General features: G+C 46.0%; 1 protein-coding gene across 5 annotated transcripts in view; it reads right to left on the bottom strand.

Annotated features, from left to right (window-relative positions):
- The window catches only part of LOC112256542 (myelin transcription factor 1-like protein), a 149,675-nt gene that overhangs the window by 102,629 nt on the left and 23,546 nt on the right, over positions 1 to 23,500 (bottom strand). For all 5 annotated transcript variants that reach the window (XM_042325473.1, XM_042325474.1, XM_042325476.1 and 2 more), the window contains exon 2: positions 3,748 to 3,863. The gene's annotated coding sequence lies outside the window, so the exon portion shown is untranslated. The remainder of the gene's footprint in view (positions 1 to 3,747; positions 3,864 to 23,500) is intronic.

Here is a 23,500-nt window from a genome sequence, read left to right as displayed (position 1 = left end):
CGCCCGGGTCCACCAGTCTGCCCACCCGCCCCCGCCCGTCGGTTCACCAGTCTGCCCGCCCGCTCGTCGGTCCACCAGTCTGCCCGCCCGCCGGTCCACCAATCTGCCCACCCGCCGGTCCACCAGTCTGCCCACCCGCCCGCCCGCCGGTTCACCAGTCTGCCCCCGCCCGCCCCGTCGTCCAACAGTCTGCCCGCCCGCCCGTCGGTCCACCAGTCTGCCCGCCCGCCCGCCCGGTTCACCAGTCTGCCCGCCCGCCGTCGGTCCACCAGTCTGCCCGCCCGCCCGCCGGTCCACCAGTCTGCCCGCCCGCCCGTCGGTCCACCAGTCTGCCCACCCGCCCGCCCGTCCACCAGTCTGCCCGCCCGCCGGTCCACCAATCTGCCCACCCGCCGGTCCACCAGTCTGCCCACCCGCCCGCCCGTCGGTTCACCAGTCTGCCCACCCGACCGCCCGCCCGTCGGTCCGCCCGCCCGCCCCACCAGTCTGCCCACCCGCCCGCCCATCAGTCCACCAGTCTGCCCGCCCGCCGGTCCACCAGCCCCCACCCGCCGGTCCACCAGTCTGCCCACCCGCCCGCCCGGTCCACCAGTCTGCCCCCGCCCGCGGTTAACCAGTCTGCCCGCCCGCCCATTGGTCCACCAGTCTGCCACCCGCCCGCCCGTCGGTCCACCAGTCTGCCCGCCCGCCCGTCGGTCCACCAGTCTGCCCGCCCGCCCGTCGGTCCACCAGTCTGCCCACCCGCCCGCCCGCCCGTCGTCCGCCCGTCCACCAGTCTGCCCACCCGCCCGCCCGGTCCACCAGTCTGCCCGCCCGCCCGCCGGTCCACCCGTCTGCCCGCCCGCCCACCCGTTGGTCCACCAGTCTGCCTGCCCGCCCGCCCGTAGGTCCACCAGTCTGTCCGCCCGCCCGTCGGTCCACCAGTCTGCCCGTCCGCCCGTCGGTCCACCAGTCTGCCCGCCTGCCCGTCGGTCCACCAGTCTGCCCGCCCGCCCGTCGGTCCACCAGTCTGCCCGTCCGCCCGTCGGTCCACCAGTCTGCCCACCCGCCCGTCGGTCCACCAGTCTGCCCACCCGCCCGTCGGTCCACCAGTCTGTCCGCCCGCCCGTCGGTCCACCAGTCTGCCCGCCCGCCCGTCGGTCCACCAGTCTGCCCACCCGCCCGTCGGTCCACCAGTCTGTCCGCCCGCCCGTCGGTCCACCAGTCTGCCCGCCCCCCGTCGGTCCACCAGTCTGTCCGCCCGCCCGTCGGTCCACCAGTCTGTCCGCCCGCCCGTCGGTCCACCAGTCTGCCCGCCCGCCCGTCGGTCCACCAGTCCGTCCGCCCATCTGTCACTCTCTCTTATGAACACACACTGAGACACCTACACCCCAATTTATCCCGACAGTAATTGCCTGGTACCAAAGCTTCACTGTTTCTGACACTGTGAAATTGCATTTATTCTCTCTTTAAAAGGATTAAGAAATGTAGATTTTGCCAGGTGCTACTGTCACCCAAACCTTTCCTTCATGGTGCTTTGAAATATGTATGCAAATGTACTGTGAAAACAAATGCATAATTGCATTGGTTCTTCTTCTGGTCCATATTTGTGTACGGATTATGATGTTCCATCGTTCGCCAACACAGTCACACTTCTCCATTAAAGGGCACCTATACTACTTTCTGCCTAAAGGTGTCATCTCTGCTTTATACCACTTGGCACATTCCTCAAACAAAGTCATATATATATATAGAGTATAATTATAATCCCTCCCATATTCCGCTAGACCACATTATTCACTGTGTACACAATGTTCTGCATACCTCTCAAATCAAGGTCTCATCTGTAAATCCTCTTTTTAATCTCACAGATATCACATCACTCCCACTCCACAATGTCTCCCACACTAAAGCCATCATCTCACAGTAAAAGTGGATCCCGACTGGTCAGAGGAGAATTAACCGTTGATGAGTTGAAAGAAGGGGCGCATTCTGTTATTCCCAGATGTTACTGAAGATATGAACGCTCGCTGAGTTGTGGACTATCACAGGCTAGCCGAGTTTGGATGTCTCTTTAATGCTCCGTGATTTATTAAAGTGCCACTGAAGCCTTCAGTCCTAATGGTGGAAGCCGTCATGTTTTTTTTTTTTAATGCTGGCCATAAATGTTTCAAACGGGGAAAATAAAATGATCAAAGCCAACGGTACCTAGTAAATCTTATTAGTGTGAACGGCAGGGTGTTTTTGGGGGGTGGGGGAGGGGGTGGAAGAGGAGAGCCTGAAATTATATTTCTGTGGAGCGGCGCAGGGGTTTCCATGGTAATAAGAGGAAATCCTACCTCAGGGGAAAATAACAAGAAGTTATCAATCCGTGTGGCCCAACTCACCACACTCTATTTACGGTGACATTTGGCTCATGAGAGACAGACAGAGCAAAGGAGCAAATGTGAGGGACAATGAATGAACTGCATGACGGAAACTCAATTAGTCGTCACCTGCTGAGACTAGCCAGGCTCAACATGATAATGCTGTGCTTTGCACTGGTGTTTTTCAACAACCATATGGGAAGCACTCAACACCTGACCGCAACATTGCTACACTTTATGTCAGAAAACACAACGTGAGCTATTTCCTCCTGGCTATGGTGAGTGAGGGAGTTCCACAGACAAACACACAACACACAACACACACACGAACACAAAACTGTGCCTATCTACAACTGTCAGATTCTCTCTAAGGGCTTCTCTCAGCCGCCATGACAACAACAACTGCATCTCCGTCGCCGCCACTTCCTCCATCAAAGCCCCTTGTGAGACCGGTGCCCAGGTCCCTGAAAGCCTGTCTGAGACTCGTCCGCCCCTCTGGGTGTTAAGAGCCCTCCTCACCCTCCCCACCCTCCTCACACTACACCCTCCTCACCCTCCTCATCCTCCACACCCGCCTGTTTTTTTACACAAATGTCACAGATGTAATAGCTTGTGGAGCTTGCAGTAATGGAAAGATAAGGAAGATCTGTTTCCCTTATGTTCATACCGTTTTACCGTATTTATACTGTATATTGCAGATAAGAGGCGGAATAACTCTCATTCGTGCCCTTTCTGTGCCGTCTGTGTGTGCATATGTGTGTGTGCGTGTGTGTGTGTGCGTATGTGTGTGTGCGTGTGTGCGCGTGTGCGTGTGCGCGCGCGCGCCCGTGTGTGTGTGTGGTGGGGGCTGGGACCACAATTCACATCGTTATCGGTTTTCCTTTGTTTCACCTTGAAGTTTTGGGAGAACCCCCCCCACACACACACACACCTCTCCACCACCCCACTCCTCAGCCTGTGTTGGTATTCCTTCAGTGAGTCATTGGGGAGGCTTCCGAAAACCACACTTGCATGATCAAATTTCACTGCAACTAGATATTTACGCCATCATCACCCAGTGACAGTAAACATGCAAGCTTGCTAAAATAAGTGCATCTGAATAGTTGTGAAGGACCAGGCTGATAGCATTGAGTGGGTGCCAGAGATAGAGAGGGAGAGGGGGAGATAAGGATGGAAATCTGCTATCAACATTTTCTCCAGTGAGTGTTGTTCTTGTAGGTAGGTAGCTATCACTCTGAGACAAGCTTGTGGAAAGGTTTGGGTGTGACAGAGTTTTATATCTTTACTTTGAATGGTTGGGATTGAGTATGACAGAGTGTGTGGCTCTACATCTTAAAACAGGGTTATGAGATTATCAAGATGTACCGTATCATTATAACTGAAACGGTTGTTGTAACTGTACCTGAAATGGTTTGGGGTGAGATTGTTCTTTGGTCCAGATCTCTGCTTCCTCCGTTGCCCACAACAGTAGACGTTTGACTGGAGAGAAAGGGATCACCACTCTTTCAAGTTCATTTTCTGCAAAGAATTTAAAAAACAATATCCATACTTAGGAATTCAAATCTCCATGCAAATCATAATTACCCAGGCTGTATGATAGCTTTTGGCTTGACTTTCCTTCCTTTGAGAAGGAAGCCGATGATAGACTCATGAATAGTCACATAGTATAACATGTATGCTATATACGGAGTGAATGTGATTTCCTCCCTCCCGATAGCTGCTTGTCATTTTATGAAATAGACTTGGCACGGCGGTAATTAGCTAGATCTATCATATTCTGCAGGAAGTGGGAAAAAATATAGCTAATGATCCATGCTACCCTCCATGATTTCTCTTCAACTCTGCCGTCCTATGAATTGAAAAGAGACAAAGATAGCGGGGGAGAGAGAGAGAAGGTGTGCGAGTAAGCAATAGATAGGAGAGAGAGAGAGAGAGCAAGAGCGAGAGAGAGAGAGAGAGAGAGAGGGAGAAAGAGAGGAGAGAGAGAGAGAGAGAGAGAGAGAGAGAGAAAGGAAGATGGGTGGGAGAGAAAGGAAGAGAGAGGGGGAGAGAGGGGGAGATTGAGAGAGAGAGAGAGAGAGGGGAAAGAGAGGGAGGGATTGAGAGAGAGAGAGAGAGGGAAAGAGAGGGAGGGATTGAGAGAGAGAGAGGGAGACAGAGAGAGAGGGGGAAAGAGAGGGAGGGATTGAGAGAGAGAGAGAGAGGGAGGGATTGAGAGAGAGAGAGAGAGAGAGAGAGAGAGGAAGGGGTGTTGGGTGGACAAAGCATGCTTGGCAGCTCCAAGGAGGTTCAACCACTGCTGATGTAAAACAGTCCAGATATAAGAGGCCTATTTATCTCCCCTGACCAGGGCAATAACACTGCCTCTCAAAACACAGACGCCCAGGGACAAACAAAGAGCAAGAGACCAGACGCAGAGCAAGATGCATGGTGAACACAGAGGATGCACAGAGAGAACGAGGGCCATTTTAGGTATTTCGGCAGTGACGCCAGGTCACACCATTTCCCTCCATTGCTTCCCACACAAATGGACATAGTCTACTTTTCCAGTTCATCAAATTTCCTGGGATCTAGAATTGGTATTGTGTAGCCTAGGCCTATGCTTTGCCAATGCAGATATAGAAAGAGTAAGAGCAAGCTACAGTATGGTGAACTTAGCAAATGGGGCATTTGTGGTAAGTACATGGAAGCAGCCATATTTTTGCACGCCCAACATTGTTTGCTAAGTTAACTATGCTATCGCTACTAGGCTACAATCAAACACTATGCTTTATAACCATGTAAAGACCACAAATGGTCTATACTCTGATGTGTGTTTATAGGTGTTTTGCCCAATGTTTAAAGCGCTTAGGCTTCTATCCTCAAGTCAAGGTAATACTGCTATTGGCCAACTGTTTATTATTTTTGCAAGTTATTCTTTTTGTCAATGAATGCAAGTATTTTTCTAAAGCCATTTTTACAATTTGTACACTTGTAAATGCAACTCCTACTCAACTGTTGCTGATTCACACCCACTAAATAGGCTGCCGGGCCCTCTATCTTAACAGGCAGAGGTAGGCATGTATAAATTCCCTCTCTCCCTCACTCTCTTCCCTTCTTCACCCCCCACCCCTCCTCTCTCTCCATCCCTCCCTGTCTCTGTGTCTGTCCTGTATGTAGGCATGTATAAATCCCCCCTCTCCCTCACTCTCTTCCCTTCTTCACCCCTCACCCCTCCCCTCTCTCCATCCCTCCTTGTCTCTGTGTCTGTGCTGTATGTAGGCATGTTAATTGGTGGAGTGTCCAGGAGACAGCAGAGGAGGTGTTCATGATGCAGCAGTGATGAGTAGCCAGTCACAGCCAGAGCTGCAGTCACAGACAGGACCACTTCTCTACATTAAAGCTTACAATCGCCAGCTGTGCAACACAATATGTTGCTGGGAATACTGCTAGGGAGATAGTGGCGTCGCGGTGTGTGTGTGTTTTCATGTAGTGGGTTTTCACAGTTTTCCTTTGAACCACTGGGGGTTCTCATTCTGTTTCCTGCTCTCTTCCTATCTCATCCTCTCTCTTCCTCTCTCTCTTCTCTGTCTCCTTTTGTAGTTGAAAAATAACAAAAGCCCTCTCTGCTTCCCTGGGAAGGGGACATCTACTGTCAGCGTTCAGCCCTGGTTTCAGAGTTACATCCCCTCCTACAAAAAAAGAACAAGAAAAAGTTCCTTCCTCCCGTAAACCTTTACTTTTCCCTCAACTCAGAGTCTCCCTCTCTTCTTTTCTCTCTCCTCTCTCCCTTCTCTCTACACACTCACCCCTCTCCTCCCTGTCCCCCAGTTCTCTAATCAGACACTGAGTGCCGCTGGCCCTGCTCTCTGATTGGTCTGATTAAGGCCTTGATTTGGGACAGAGGATGAAATCAGAGCCCTGACGTGTCGTGTTGTAGCTTCCCACATCCCAATGCCTTGGCCTACTTCTCTCTACGGGGTTGTGTGTGTGTGTTTTAGTAATCCATTCCTACAGCAGAGATGGTATTCATTATGGTTAGTGTGTGCTACTCTTTCAGCACCAAGGACAGCGACAGAGTGACCTCAGCAAGGCAGTAGCAGCGCTGACTACAGCCCAGACAGACAGGCTGGGCTGTAGCCATTCATTACAAATCGACACACAAACACACATATATGCATTAACGCAGCACACACACACGTTTTGGAGTGAGTGATGGGGTGTTTGTGTAATTGTTGTTATTTCATAACCCATAGAGGTGGGGGGAGGGTGGACTTAGCCCTTTTCAAAAGTGATATTTATCAGAGCCAGGGTATATGGCCTGTAAATAGCAGTTGTATATTGCCTGATATGTGGTGCCTGTAAAAAACATTTGCAATAAAATTCCACAGCAGAGAGATAGGCTCAGGGAGACTGTGCACGAAACACACACACAGGCGCACGCGTACACACAGGCACACACGTACACACAGGCACACGCGTACACACAGGCACACACGTACACACAAGCACACACGTACACACAGGCACACACGTACACACAGGCACACACAGGCACACACGTACACACAGGCACAAGCGTACACACATTACACACACGTACACACATTACACACACGCAAGCCTAAAATAGCCTTCAGTTTTTAAGAGTGACTGGGGCTGCCTGACCTACATTTTGCGGAATGTGTGTACGCAGCACAGAGGAGGAGAGGAGCTCTATCTAAATATTCTTTGTCATTTCTCTCTCTCCTCTATCTCTCTCTCTCTCTTTCCCTCTCCTTTCTCTGATTTTTTTCATGCCTTTAGTCTTTTACACACACACACACACACACACACACACACACACACACACACACACACACACACACACACACACACACACACACACACACACACACACACACACACAGACAGACAGACAGACAGAGAGAGAGAGAGAGAGAGAGAGAGAACTGCCTTGGCGCTCAGAGCTTTATGAGCAGGTCTCTTTAAAACACAATGGCCATTTGGAAGGCACAGCCAGTCTGGGGGCGCAAGGTGGTCATTGACCTGTCATGATGCAGGCTGTGATGCCATTACTCATTTATGTAATCTCCACACTGTCATGGAGGTGTGAGGTCTTGGGGAGGCTGGGGGAAGAGGGGTAAGGTAGCAGTCCAGCAGAAGAAGAGGGAATCATCAGAAGGTTAGGGACAGGGGGAGAGGGCAGAAAGGAGGCAGGGGGCGACAGGGTTAGATGGGGTAGACAGAAGCAAGAACGTGGGAGAAAGCCATGGGAATGCAAACTACTGTACATCGGATTCAGTCTTTTACAGTTGTCACATGTCACACTGTGCGATGATACCAAATTAAAATCTTGACATCAACCTGGACAGACTGTACGATTTGCTTCAATTCTGTCCTCACATGCTGCGATTGGTTTGAGAGGCTAAATCAACCGAGGTAGGCTGAATCAACTGCGGCGGTGTATTTGATCTGCGCGTGTGCCAGCACCAGCATCGCAAACCTCTCTACGCTTATGCGTGAGTGAAGTGAATCAAACAGTCTTCCCCAAAATAACATGGTTGCTGTGGTAAAACGTTCATTTTAATTGCCGATTTTGTGCATTTATCAAAACCCTATCAGGTAGCCTGATTTCAGATGTGTGTCACATCCTGACCTTAGTATTCTTTGTTTTCCTAGTTATTTTGGTTAGGTCAGGGTGTGACATGGGTGATGTATGTGTTTTTTGTCTTGTCTAGGGGTTTTGTATGTTTATGGGGCAGTTTTCTTTCTAGGTAAATTGTATGTCTATGGTTGCCTAGATTGGTTCTCAATTAGAGGCAGCTGTCTATCGTTGTCTCTGATTGGGAACCATATTTAGGCCGCCATATTCTGTGGCTACTTTGTGGGTGATTATCTATGTCTATGTTAGTGTCAGCACAGTGTTCTTGTGTCAGCACAGTGTTCTTATTATAGCGTCACGTCGTTATTCGTCTATTGTTTTGGTTCAGTTTACTTCATGTTCTTTCTTCAATAAAGAAGAATGTATACTAACCACGCTGCGTTTTGGTCCTCACCTTCTACTCCACACCACGATCGTGACAATGTGTAAACAAAGTTATTAGGGAAATCGTTCTTCTTGCACAGCGTGTAAAGGTGTAAATCAAACTACTATATTATTCTGACTATTCACAATGATCTTATTATTGTGTGCATACTCACTGCCAGCCTTGTTCCTATTCGTCAGTCACCGGGATCGACTCGTAACAATAGCCACACTACACGATAAAGACTAAATATATTCTGACACAGCCAGAACTTTGCCGGCGCCTAGGACCGCGCGTAACGGTACTTAAATCGGCAGACATAGACCCTGTCACACTGAACGAGACGTCCGACAATCGTTTACGGCCTACCTATATTGCCCACAACGTGGACATTTTGGCCGGGAAGGCAAAATCGTACGGTCTGTGGGTGGCTTTTGGCTGGGACAGTATGAGACTGGGGAAAGACAGAGAGAGAGGACAGACAGTATGGTGGATGGAGAGGCTTGTGAAGACAGGGCTGAGGGAACAAGGGAAGGTAGTGATAGACAGAAGCAGACGAAGGGAGGCAAGAGACCCTGCACCACCAACTCTGATCCTAACTCGCACGTTGTTGCCTCTGCAGCTGCCAAGATGGGGGAGGTGGCTGGGGAAATGGTTTACATTCCTTCCTCTAAAACTGTTTTTCGATCCAAATAATTACGGATGGAAATAGAACCAGATGAACGGGGAAACAGATATTCCTTCTCTGCCTCTTCTCATTCAACAGCAATAGCTCAGACAAACTCACCCCCTTTTTGGGTCAAGGACTTGAGAGGTTGAAGCAACAGCAGTCACACTTTCAGACACACATATAAACACACACACACCATAAAGCAGAGCCCCTTGGGAGCCTGGGGAGCTTGGGAGGAAATACCATCCACAGCCACGGCACTGCAATTACCCACAGTAGGGTAATCACCAGCAAAATGATGCTGGGTAGAACACTCAGGTGAGAGATGCCAGACGGCAATCAGACCGACGGGGGGAGAGAGAGAGGGTGAGGGACCGAGGGAAGGGGGTAGGGAGGGAAGGCAGTGAGAGGGAACTGAGAGCATGAGGAGAGGGTGGGAGAGAACAGGTAGAGAGAGGGAGAGAAGGTGGAAAGAGAGAGCAGAGGAGGGAGAGAGGGGGACATTTTCTTTCATTTTCTGTCAAACGGGAGCACCAGGGCCTTAATTACCAGCCATGTCTTTGGCCCTGCGTCTGTCTCCCAGCTCACCCAACCTGAAAGGTGTGTGGTGGGTCTGTATATCTCTCTCTGTGTGTGTGTGTGTGTGTGTGTGTGTGTGTGTGTGTGTGTGTGTGTGTGTGTGCGTGCGTGCGTGCGTGCGTGCGTGCGTGCGTGCGTGCGTGCGTGTGTGTGTGCGTGTGTGTGTGTGTGTGTTGCGAGGGAGAGAGATAGAGGGAGGCAGAGAGAGGTTGGCAGCAGAGAGAGGAGAGAGGCAATGGTCATTTCTGTACTTTACAGTATTCAAAGCAGCCAGAGCAGCATGAGGTTCGACACGGTGACAGACTAGCAAGGTCTCACATTATTACAGTAATAATCTACACTATAGATCTCCACCTTACCAGAGTATGATGAGTCAAATACTGCAAGACTGCTCATAATTCCCATCTAGCCAGATTAATGTTACTGTGTGTCTGTATTTGAACAACTGGGTGTTGTGCAGAACATTTCTGTCCAGCCTTTTTCTTTTTATGACATGAATCATGCAAATGAAATGTTGAAGTCTTTGTGTAGTCGTTCATGTTGACATTTTCTAAAAATGTGTCATTCATCACTTTGTCCTGCTCTTTATTCAAATCAGATCCCACCTGCTGTGGTTGCAGGGACATCTGTCTCTCTCTCTGTGTGTGTGTGTGTGTGTGTGTGTGTGTGTGTGTGTGTGTGTGTGTGTGTGTGTGTGTGTGTGTGTGTGTGTGTGTGTGTGTGTGTGTGTGTGTGTGTGTGTGTGTGTGTGCCCTATAAAGATGTGACTTGTTGAGTAATGTACCTGAATTTGGTAGCTGCAACAACAGAACATCTCTGAAACAAGGGTAGGGTTGGGGAGTAACTGTTTGCATGTAGTCAGTTACATGTAATCTGATGAGAAAAAAAATGGTAACTGTAATCAGTTACGTTACCAGCAAAAATATTGTAATCAGATTACAGATGCTTTTGAAAAATCAGATGATTACTTCTTGGATTACCTTTAAAGGGTGTTTTGCGATAAAATACATTATGTCACCTTTCTGTTTTCTCAATGACATTCAATTCAGCGTTGAAAAAAGGCGCATGTTTAAGTTTGTTCCACCTGAGCGAGTCAGAGACCACTACGATGATACACTTTGATGGATCCTTTTTGTCTTCTTCTAATGCCTCTTCAGGCAAACGTAACTGAAAGTAATCAGATTACGTTACTGAGTTTGGGTATTCAAAAAATTACTTTACAATTGTGGACAGGTAACTAGTAACTGTAACAGATTGCATTTAGAAAGTATCCTACCCAACACTGAACATGGCAACATGAAATTGTGCATTTGTGTGTGTCTCCCTGATGTGTGTGGACATGTGGAGCTATGTTTCTCTCTCTCTCTCTCTCTCTCTCTGATTACACCCAGTCTGCAGTGCCCCTGTGATGAGCTCTATTGTTCTCCTGCTCTCTTCTCTCTCTGTCTGCTGTCTCCACTGTGCAGTGAGGAGTCAGTCTGCTACTGCTGCTGCTGATACTGCTGTTGGGTGTCTTTCAGAATATCAATGATACTTCTACAGACAAAAAGAAAGAAAGGGCTGACACGTGCCCCTCTGCCCTGCAGGCTTACCCCAGGGTGACAGCGGGCACAGCCCCCATCAGGTACCCCCGCCTGGCAAACACACACACACACACACACACACACACACACACACACACACACACACACACACACACACACACACACACACACACACACACACACACACACACACACACACACACCACTGGAGGGAAGATCAACCTACAATAGCTCTCAAACTGACAAACACACACACACGCATACACACACCACTGGAGGGAAGATCAACCTACAATAGCTCTCAAACTGACAAACACACACACACACACACACACACACACACACACACACACACACACACACACACACACACACACACACCACTGGAGTGAAGAACAACCTACAATAGCTCTCAAACTGACACACACACACATACACACACACAATCACACCCACATCTCACACACCATCGCAGGAAAGGGGGAAAACACCCACCCGAGTCTGTCATTGGTGACACCGCAACAGAATACAAAATATCATCAAAATAGCATACTATATAGCTGAATCCTATGTACATCCCTGGATCACACTGTAGATTCATAACTCTTGATGGTAAGGGAGCGGTCGAAATGTACACAATTGTTACGTGGAGGCAAATCTGGGCACCTTTTTTCAATTTCAGTCAGGGTTAGTATTTTTTAGTCAGTCCAGGAGAGCGTCATGTCATTTGTAATCAATGAAATGTCATGTTGCTCAGTGATTGTGAAATAGTTGCTTATTATACTGTATATCGATGTGTGGCTGATGCTGTCCCTCATCTCTGATTATCAAGTGTGCCTAGTGTGATCTCAATCAAATGATCCTTAGTCTATATAATAATGTAGGCTATAGGCCTAGGCTTTACAGTGAATTCGGAAAGTATTCAGACCCCTTGACTTTTTCCACATTTTGTTAGGTAACAGCATTATTCTAAAATTGATTAAATAGCTTCTTTTTTTAATGGAAAAATCACATTTACATAAGTATTCAGACCCTTTACTAGGTACTTTGTTGAAGCACCTTTGGCAGCGATTACAGCCTCGAGACTTCTTGGGTATGACGCTACAAGCTTGGCACACCTGTATTTGGGGAGTTTCTCCCGTTGTTCTCTGCAGATTGTCTCAAGCTCTGTCAGGTTGGATGGGGAGCGTTGCTGCACAGCTATTTTCAGGTCTCTCCAGAAATGTTCGATTGGGTTCAAGTCTGGGCTCTGACTGGGCTACTCAAGGACATTCAGAGACTTGTCCTCGAGCCACTCCTGTGTTGTCTTGGCTGTGTGCTGTTCAGTTTGGCCTGACGGCCAGCTCTAGAAAGAGTTTTGGTGGTTCCAAACTTCTTCCATTTAAGAATGATGGAGGCCACTTCACTGCTGCAGAAATCTGTGCCTCAACACAATCCTGTCTCGGAGCTCTGCAGACAATCTCTTTGTGTGTGCCTTTCCAAATCATGTCCAATCAATTGAATTTACCACAGGTGGACTCACTTTGTCATTATGGGGTATTATGTGTAGATTGCTGAGGATTTTTAGTTATTTAAATAAATAAATATTTAATTATATATTTAAGGCAGTAATGTAAAAATGTTGGAAAAAGTCAAGGGGTCTAAATACTTCCTGAAGGCACTAAACGAAGAGCATGCTCGGAGAAGCACAGGCAACGTTATACTTCTACAGGACTATATTTCGATGTTGTTGCACTGATGGGATAGTGTAAAACTAGGCTATACTGCATTACACACTGCAATGTATAGGCTATCCAAACCATGAGCCCTGGCCTGCCCTACTCTTGCTGACCAATGGCTGTGCTGTGTACGCTGGCACTTCACGAGGCGAATCAAACAATAAAACATCTAATTCTGTGCCTGCAGACTAGGCCTACCGATGTTCTGTTCAGTTTGAGAGGGAGAATGCAAAGACGAGAAGTAGGACCGGAGATAAGCTTGCTACTGCTAGAATTGATTTAAATAAATACAAATATCTGTTTCGTTGCCCATTGTGAAGCGATTTATTGACCATATTCGAGTCATTTACGTAACTTACGTTAGTATGAATCAACATTTAAATTGATTTAAATTGGTCTTCATTTTCATTTGACTTTGGGCTACTAAGAACAAAGAGGGCTTTGTGTTGGAGCCTATTTCTTCCTATTCAAGAAATAAGAAGTATGCCTACCTGTTTGACAGACGAAGTTATAGTCTACTATACATCGATTTTATCAGCCAAGTCCTTCAGTCACGATGCACTCCTATCTCAGTGTCAGTGAATGGCTTGGTGTGTTAAGTTAAATGAGGGTATTGTGTTTTTTTGTTAAAGAAAATGACCCAAAAAAAACATCCCTTGTGAGCTTAAGATAAAATATAAATATTAAATATTAAAATATATTAAAATATAATAGAAAATAGAAAAAATGTACCTTATCATACAATATAAACCAATCTACACTCTTGAGTGTACAAAACATGAGGAACAGCTTCCTAATATTGAGTTGCACCCCACCCATTTGCCCTCAGAACAGCCTCAAATCGTCAGGGCATGGACTCTACAAGGTGTCGAAAGCATTCCACAGGCCCATGTTGACTCCAATACTTTCCACAGTTATGTGAAGTTGGCTGGATGTCCTTTGGGTGGCGAACCATTCTTGATACACACCGGAAAGTGTTGAGCTTGAACAAACCAGAAGATTTGCAGATCTTGAAACAAACCAGTGCGCCTGGCACATACTACCATACCCCGTTCAAAGGCACTTCACTATTTTGTCTTGCCCTTCAACAAGGGATCTTCAATAAGGGAGCATATCTTTCACCTGGTGTATGTAGCCCTTTCCTGCAGTCAGTGACCAGAAGCACCTCCTTTGGCCTCATGGGTGGAACGTTATTCATATTTTTCATAATTAATGATTATATGTTTTTGAATGTCAAAAGGTTTTGTTATACTTCAGTCTTCTGTGATGTATATAAAGTGTAATATTGGGATGCAAACTCAAAATTAACTCTATATCTGACATGGTAAAGTTGTCTTCTTTGTTTTGCCCATAGCCATGCGTGAGATATATACGTTTGTTTCAAAGTAGATTTTGTTTAAGACTACCAAGAATCACTTGTGAACCTGATTTAGCCCACTGAAGTAAATGGTTAATGTTGTGTTCACTCAGTGTATAATGATACTTTAGTCCGTAATGCTAGAAACAAGCTGTAAAATACCCGGGGAACGATGTGACTCCGATGCGTATGGGATGTCTTTGGTTTGTCTCTATGACATTCAGAGTCTGCGCTACAACCGTCTATAACTGAGGAGAGAAAAAAATGTGCTTTACTTTGGAAGTAATGTGTGATTCTGTCACTATCAATTCACGTTCAGCGTTTAAACAGGCTATTAAACAACACACGGACTCTAAATCAGTCGAGAGCAAGCCAGGTAGCCTAAGAAAGAATGAAATTGAATTATACAATGCATTTCGGCTGTATAAAATGTCATTTTAGGATGAAAGAATAACGAAACAAAAAATGCCTTATGCCTTTGAATTCACTTTTAGAAACACGAGTTTGTCCAGTCTTTGATTTGAGGATCGTGCGATGAGCGCATGCATGCCTAGTTTGATAATTTAGCCTATCAGATGCTCTTATATTTCCATGCCTTAATCACAGGACACAAATCTATTTTGTAAATTAAATAAATTAGAAAAGGATAGTTTCCCAATTGAAAAAAAAAGTTACAAGTGCATATAGGCCTACCTGACGGCAAATGACGTTTTCTAATTCATTGATGATCAGATACTTCAGATGTAACTGGTTCTGTTGTCCCTTAATTCTTACAGTTGGTGGACAACTTTAGACCTGTTCCAGACTTAGACTATCCTCTTTTTTAACAATGGCCTGTATAGAAATCACAATGTCTGGTGCTGCAGAAGGGAGGACCATCCGTTTTCATTTCAGAGAGGTCTGATTTGATCCAGATATCCCTCATTCTAAATGACGTACAGTCCCTATGTGGCCAAGTTGGTTAGGCATGAGATGCTTGCTTTCAGAAAAAACTTTGATGGTAATATGGAGTGGATTGAGCCCATTGTTCTTGGTCTCAATGAAACTTTTGACCCAAAGTCATTCTTGTAAATATCTGTGTGAATCATCTTCCTAGAACCCGATCACATTCAAGTCTATTGTTCTCCCATTACTAAGGAGTTCCCCTATTATGAAAGTGTAGTATTACCAATGGACTTAACGCAGCCAAAGTGTTAAAGGTCCAATACAGACGTTTTTATCTCAATATCAAATCTTTCCTGGGTAACAATTAAGTACCTTACTGTGATCGTTTTCAATTAAAATGGTCAAAAAGAAACAGAACTAGCTTCATAGCAAGAGCAATTTCTCAAGCAAGAATTTTGCTAGGACTATCTAAGAGTGGTCTGATTGGGGAGGGGGAAACTGAGAAGTAGCTGTTATTGGCAGAGAGGTTTGAAACTCTCTTTCGTATTGGTTTATTAACTAATTTACTGCCTGGTGATGTCACCAAAACTCCATCCCACAAAAACAGGCTGCTATTTCAGGCAGTATTTTCAAACTGCTCTTACACTATAAGGGCATTATCATAATTGTCACAATTTTACAGATTATTTCCAAACTTCCAAACTCTTAGTTTGGAAATATATATCAAACATTTATCACGTTTTTGACAGAACTTGACCTTTGATAAAATGTGATAACCCAAGTGGAGAGAGTTGATATGCGCATCTGTACTTAAAGGGCAATTCTGGCATTTTTCAACGTCATATTCATTATCTCCAGCACCATACCAGTGTCTACATATGTGAAATCGGCAAGTTTCTATAATCTGTGCTTAAAAAGATAAGAAGAAAGGTCCTAAAACATGCTTCTCTGTCACATCACAGGGTAGGATTAAAAGTACAAAAAACAGTGATTTTCAAATGCTGCAACGAGTTTTTAGCCAGGGGGAGGATATTTTCTTGCTCTCCACGTCAACGGGAATCTCATAGTGTTTGAAAATAACAGTTTTAAAATGTGGTAACTGTTGATGATGTCATCAGTTAGAACTTTTTAACGTCACATATTTTTACACAAAACATAGAAATGTGCCCGTAGACTGGTATTGTATTGTACTGGTATTGTGCTGGAGATAATGAAAATGAGGTTGAAAATTGGTAGAATTGTACTTTAAAAAGATGCCCTCTGCCTAATGCCTTCTATTTGGCCTAATAGATATGAAACCCTACATACTGTATGCTGATGTCATAGAGCCCATATTCATCAGAGTCGCAGAATTTGTCATCCATTTTAGCTGGGGCCTGCTCTGATTGGGACACCAAAGGCTACGTTTACGTTTGACCAATCAGATGAGCTCTGAATAATATGTGATGTACGTCTGATAATGTAAGTTTTATTTATTTGTATTATTATTATTTCATTGCTATTATTATTAGACAGCAGTTGCCATATTGTTATTTTGACAAACTATTCATTTTTTAAATCGTTTTTTTATTTGGACACGTGAAAACGAGGTGGTGCATCTCAAGAGACTTTGCCCTGCAAAATTTCTAAAAAATGTAATAAATTACGTGAAAAGATCTAATGTGATTGGTCAAAAAATGTCAGAATTGGGCTGCCTGTCTAAATGCAGCCAAATAGAACTAGAATTTCTGTCTACTGATATATTGTCTATGCTTGGTGCCACAAACAGTTTCAGCTGGGTGGCACCATGCCTGTTCTGCCAGTGAGTGAATTAGATAGGCATCATGTCTTCAACTGACAACATGCCAAACCAGACACTCCAAACCAGAGATATACAAAGGTTTACTGACACATAGCGCATTTATCACTCTTAATGTAAATCCTTTGCCAACTGTCTTAAAATTCACACAGTGGTAATTGTGCATCTGTTAAATTAAATATTGCCCTCACAAAACAGGCATTGCAGTTTAAGGCTATTTAGGAGGCTACAAGAAAAACAGTTGGTAAATGGACTGCAGTATAGTTTCAGCACGAGTAACCTCTATTTCCAACACCTTGGCAAAGCCAAGACAAATAGTGAAGAACTGCTTTCAATAATGATTGAATTCTCTACATATGCCAAACATTAAACCCACGCAGAAATGGAAGCTGCATTTTTTTTTTAAAATCTGCTACTACTTGGTTTCTGTGGAACTGAGAAGAGTGTGAAACTCCGAAGCAGACGGCCCTTCTCCACCTCAGCCCTCTACTGCTCTCAACACCTGTTGGGAAAGTAGGAAAATATGCATTTTTGGACAAGCTTCAGAAAACGTGTTATATCGACGTCCTGCAGAGATTTGCCTGCTAAATCGAGGTTATTGTTTTTCTGAAAAAGACCAAATGTTGCTGAGCATGGGAGTATGAACGGGTATCTGTTGGAAAACATTATTCTCTGTGTTTAATGGATGTTTAAATAATAGTGCCTCCGCACACAGTGTATTTTTTTTAAAGTGCAGAATGCGTGCGTTGCTTGACAAGTTAGACACTAGAGGTTGTGTGCGTGTGTGTCTGTGTGTTGGGGGTAGCTGAGTGGGCTCAGGTGGACTGTGGAATCTGCAGGAACTCAGCAGATGGACGTTTGGAGCAGCTTTGTGCCCTGCAGCACAACTCCCTGTGACACACACACACAAACCTCACACACACACACACACACACACACACACACACACACACACACACACACATTCATATAAGCATACGGCGCATTCGGAAAGTATTCGGACCCCTTGACTTTTCCACCATTTTGTTACGTTAAAGCCTCCTTATTCTAAAATGATTAAAATGATTTTGTCCCCTCATCAATCGACACACAATATCCCATAATGACAAAGCAAAAACAGGTTTATGGAATGTTTAGCTCATTTATTAAAAATAAAAAACAGAAATACCTTATTTACATAAGTATTCAGACCCTTTGATATGAAACTAAGAATCGAGCTCAGGTGCATCCTGTTTCCATTGATTATCCTTGAGATGTTTCTATAACTTGATTGGAGTCCACCTGTGGTAAATTCAATTGACTGGACATGATTGGAAAGGCACATACCTGTCCCACAGTTGGTCCCACAGTTGATAGCGCACGTCAGAGCAAAAACCAAGCCATGAGGTTGAAGGAATAGTCCTTAGAGCTCTGAGACAGGTTTGTGTCAAGGCACAGATCTGGGAAGGGTACCAAAACTCTTCTAAAGCATTGAACGTCCCCAAGAACAGTGGTCTCCATCATTATTAAATGGAAGACATTTGGAACCACCAAGACTCTTCCTAGAGCTGGCTGCCCGGCCAAACTGAGCAATCAGGGGAGATGGGCCTTGGTCAGGGAGGTGACCAAGAACCCGGATGGTCACTTTGACAGAGCTCCAGAGTTCCTTTGTGGAAGGACAACTATCTCTGCAGCACTCCACCAATCAGGCCTTTATAGTAGAGTTGCCAGACGGAATCCACTCCTCAATAAAAGGTACATGACAGCCCGCTTGGAGTTTGCCAAAAGGCTCCTAAAGGACTCTCAGACCATGATAAACAATATTCTCTGGTTTGATGAAACCAAGATTGAGCTGTTTGGCCTGAATGCCAAGCTCCACGTCTGGAGGAAACCTGGCACCATCCCTACAGTGAAGCATGTTGGTGGCAGCATCATGCTGTGGGGATGTTTTCGGTGGAAGGGATTTGGAGACTAGTCAGGATCAAGGGAAAGATGAACGGAGTAACGTACAGAGAGATCCTTGATGAAAACCTGCTTCAGAGCACTCTGGCTCTCAGACTGGGGCAAAGGTTAATCTTCCAAAAGGAGTGGCTTCGGGACAAGTCTCTGATTGTCCTTTAGTGGCCAGGACAGAGCCCAGACTTGAACCTGATTGAACATCTCTAGAGAGACCTGGAAATAGCTGTGCAACAACGCTCCTCATCCAACCTGATAGAGCTTGAGAGGATCTGCAGAGAAGAATGGGAGAAACTCCTCCAGCATTATGCTCTGGGGATGTTTTTCAGCAGCAGGGACTGGGAGACTAGTCAGGATCGAGGCAAAGATGAATGGAGCAAAGTACAGAGAGAGCCTTGATGAAAGCTTGTGCCAGAGTGCTCAGGACCTCAGACTGGGGTGATGGTTCACCTTCCAACAGTACAACGACCCTAAGCACACAGCCAAGTCAACGCAGGAGTGGCTTTGGGACAAGTCTCTGAATGTCCTTGAGTGGCCCAGCCAGAGCCCAGACTAGAAACCATTCGAACATCTCTGGAGAGACCTGAAAATGCTCCCCCATCCAACCTGACAGAGCTTGAGAGGATCTGCAGAGAAGAATGGGAGAAACTCCTCAAGTACAGGTGTGCCAAGCATGTAGCATCATACCCAAGAAGACTCAAGGCTATAATCGCTGCCAAAGGTGCTTAAACATAGTACCTCTAAAGAGTCTTATATAAATGTGATATTTCATTTTTTCTTTCTTTAAAATTTGCAACAATTTCTAAAAATTTGTTTTTGTATTTTGTGTAGATTGATGTGGAAAAAGAACAATTTAATGAATTTTAGAATAAGACTGTAATGTAAAAAGTCATAAAAGACACACCCTCGTCTACTTCCCTCGGGGGAATCCCCGCAGCCATATTCGTCATCCGTCCACATGATTAGCCAAGCAAGGGAAGTTTGCCCCTAAGCCCTAGTTTTTTAACGGAGTTCGTGAGAGTACAATTATATTCACTTCTGGGCCTGAAACAACCCATAATTCATTTGCGATGATTGTACATCTGCTAAGAAAAGTCAGCCAAAACTTAAAACCTCAACGTCAATATGCAGTCAACATACAAGTGTAAGTAAAAACAAATGTAAATCAATTAGAAATGGTCCTACTAATGCACAAACACATCTCGTATAAGTAATTTGTTGTTTTTGTTTGGCTAGCTTTTGGAAATTGTAGAAATAAAACATTTTCCTTCTTCAGAAGTTCCAGCTAGGCAGGCTAACATCAGTTAGCTAAATTGCTAGCTAGGTGTATATTAATAATTATATAGTTAATATAAGTAGATGTGCAATCATTATGGACTGTAGTGCATATAAAGCACCCACAAGCTACCAGTGGCTGATAACACAATCATCACGGGATGAACGAGTGACAAATTTTAAAAATCATTCCTTCCTCCCTCGCCCCTTGCCCTGCAAGTGTATACTCGTCAGACGTCATGATGCGTCATCAGAAGTGTCCACTTAATTTGAGGTCTGTGGGGATAGGGTGTGTCTGTTTAAGTGTTTGGAATGCAGCCAAAGGCTCCGAATGCACTTTATGTAGTTACATCCCATTGGAATAGTATCATACATTTGCAGAAAACCATTTTTGGAGAAGCAAGTACATTTTGACATTCCTTTAGGCTAGCAGTTGTCCACTCCATTCACAATAAAACCGTCTGTATTTCTCATGCCGACTAATAAGCTAAAGTGTGTTGTTGTCGTCTGGTTGTGTAAAGCAACGACGTCCATCTATTGTTCAGAACAGCCCTCTCCCTGACCTCATTTGGTGTCAACAGTAGCAGTATACACAATATCACATGTCCTTCTCCCCAAAAAAGCCTGGAGTACAGTGAGCCCCATGTGGCCGAGCTGTGGCAGAGTGTCCTTCAAATGTTTGTTTCTTTCTGTGTGTGAAGAGGAGATAGGGGAGGTGCTCTGCTGCTTCTATTTTACCAGATGTATCAGTATGTACTCTATCGATGGCTTCGTCCATATTTTTTTATAGTCTATGGTCTCTCTCTATGCTCTATGCCCTTCTCATCCACCTATATATTTTTTACTTTTCCCTTATTCTGCTCCATAACACACTCTCTCTCTGTCTCCCGCTCTCTCTCTCTCTCCGTCTAGCTGGCTCCCTAAGGAGTCTCCTATGCCAGGCTGGGCCACAGATCAGCAGCCAGCCAGCCAGCCGTGCTCTGCCCTCCTACCCTGCCTCTCTTTCTCTCTCTCTTTCTCTATCTGCCTCTCCATCTCTGTCTCTTCCTTCGTGCGTCACTCGCTGCCCCTACGCCTCTCTCCATTTTTTCCTCCCTTGCTCTCTCTCGATCTCTGCTCCTCTGTCACACTCCCTAATGCCTCTGCTCCTTCCCTGCATTATAACTGCTCTCCTTCCTACACTACTGCACATGTATGTCTGTCTGCCTGGAGGCAGATGTCTGTCCGTCTGCTACCTTGTGTCCTTGTCTCCCCATCGTATCTCCCTGTCTGTCTTCTTGTCTGCCTGTCATTACTACTGCTGGGGTAAAGCCATCCAAGGCCACCAACAGCAGCCTCATCCTCAACAATCACCTCCTCTAGTCCCCACCGCTCATCACTCCCACTGCTTTTGATGCTCTGCTTTTCCATGGTGTTGTAGTCCCACTGCTGTTGCGGTTATTGTACTTGCCTGCCTTTCTATCATTATCTCCATCATCATAGCTGTTGTCTTCATTCACTAGAGATCCCCCACTGTTAACCCTGTTCCTCTTCTCCCGCTGAATCTCTCCTTGCTGGATCCCTCCCTGACTAGCTGGCTCATGGATATATTCCACAGACGAGCTGAAAACCTCTTTGCTCCGAGTTTTTCTCCTCTCTTCTCCGGCTGAGTCAGATTGCGTGGCTGCTCTCGACTAAACAATACGGGACTAGCGTGGCAGTCAAGGACGTCTCTAATTGCCACAGAACAAAAGACCCTGCTGTATTCCTTACTGAGAGAGAGAGAGAGAGACAGAGTGAGAGAGAGGGAGGGATGGAGAGAGAGGAAGGGGGAGATGGAGAGAGAGAGATGGGGAGCGAAAGGGAGAGAGAAAGAGAGAGAGAGAGAGAGTGAGAAAAACAGAGAAAATACTAAATGTTGCATGGTGGGACTCTGAAATGACACACAATAACATGTTATTTTCATCAGAATAGAAGTTAGACTTCAACCTGCTTTTGTGCCCACAGGTGGAGGGAGACAGTTAATGGAATTTATATCACTTTTTTTCCTACCTGCCCACGGGCATGTGGAACAAGCCTCAGACAAACAACACAAAGATGATACCTCTCTGTTGCCTATAGGCTCAGACTAAGCCATGGCTTGGAGGCAGTTCATGAGAATGAGTGGTCCTTTCTTTTAGAATAACAACCCTTGAAAACGGTTGATGATCAAGATGTTCAGTCTCCTTTTTCCAGTCCGTAGGGTTCCTGTCATCACACTGCACAGTGTGTTTACTGACTGATTCTCCTCCCACGTCAACACAGGAGCTGGATCAAACCACATCCACTGTTTCCTCCTTTAATCCCTCCCTCCTGAGGATTGGCCCCATTCAGAGGGACACACAGCAGCCTTTGGAATATAGGGATGTATGTAGCGAGGTGGAGCTCTGCTCTTTTAATGACAAACCCACTGCATGTCTCTGTTGCCAGTGAAGATGTTATCTATGTCAGTCTTTGTTTCTCTTTCTCTCCTTCTGTTTTTCTATCTATTTCTCCCATCCTCTTTCTTTCTCCTCCCCCATTCTTTCTTTCCATCGCCCAAACGCATGAAGAGGCAGCTGTGCTCTGCTGTGCTACAACGTGTGCCAGTGGAACCCTCTGTTGTCTGTGCCTCGCGAGCCACGTCTGCTTTTGGCGAGAACTCATAATACTGCACCACCCTCTATCTGCCCGTGTCTTCCAAACAGTCTCTCATCTCCTCTGAAACAGTAGCAGGGCAGTCAGAGATGAAAGAGACTGATGCCACACTCAGCCAGGAAAGAGTCAATCATCTCCCACTACACAGCTGGGTCCTGGAAGACATTAAGCCAAACCCCAATCACAATCACCACCAATTACTGAGCTGGGTGCACCACGAAATAAAGAAGGGAAAATGATGGTCCCATCTCATATAGCTATGTTGCAAACGCTCATTAACCCTTGGGTCGAGTGCATGAGATGGGCAGGGCTACAGGGTACTATAGTGCAGTGGACTATGGCAGACTCTCTAGAGCCAAGGCATGGAATTGATGGTCGAGGAGGCTCCAGTGGGTAAACATGGGGAAGGGGTCGACTCTTGTCTGGTCTACCCAGGGAGAGAGCACCCAAACAGGGGATGAGCGAGACAGAGCCAAGGCCTGCCTGCTGGAGCTGCTGGAGCAGTAATTAGATGTTCTGTGCTCGACGCCCACACGCATCAGATAACACACACCCTCCCTCCTTCTCTCTGCTTTCCCTACCTCCCTCCCTCCACAGACAGGGCTCCCCAGTGCCTGAGCTCTGGCTCTGTCTCCTGCTGCAGAAAACACATGCACACACAAACACATACACACACAAACACACACACACGCTCTCTCTCGCCCTCTCTCTCTTTCTCTCTGCAGTCAGGA

The sequence above is a fragment of the Oncorhynchus tshawytscha genome, linkage group LG08 (assembly GCF_018296145.1).
Source record: "Oncorhynchus tshawytscha isolate Ot180627B linkage group LG08, Otsh_v2.0, whole genome shotgun sequence".
NCBI lineage: Eukaryota > Metazoa > Chordata > Actinopteri > Salmoniformes > Salmonidae > Oncorhynchus > Oncorhynchus tshawytscha.
This window is presented reverse-complemented; position numbering and strand designations above follow the sequence as displayed.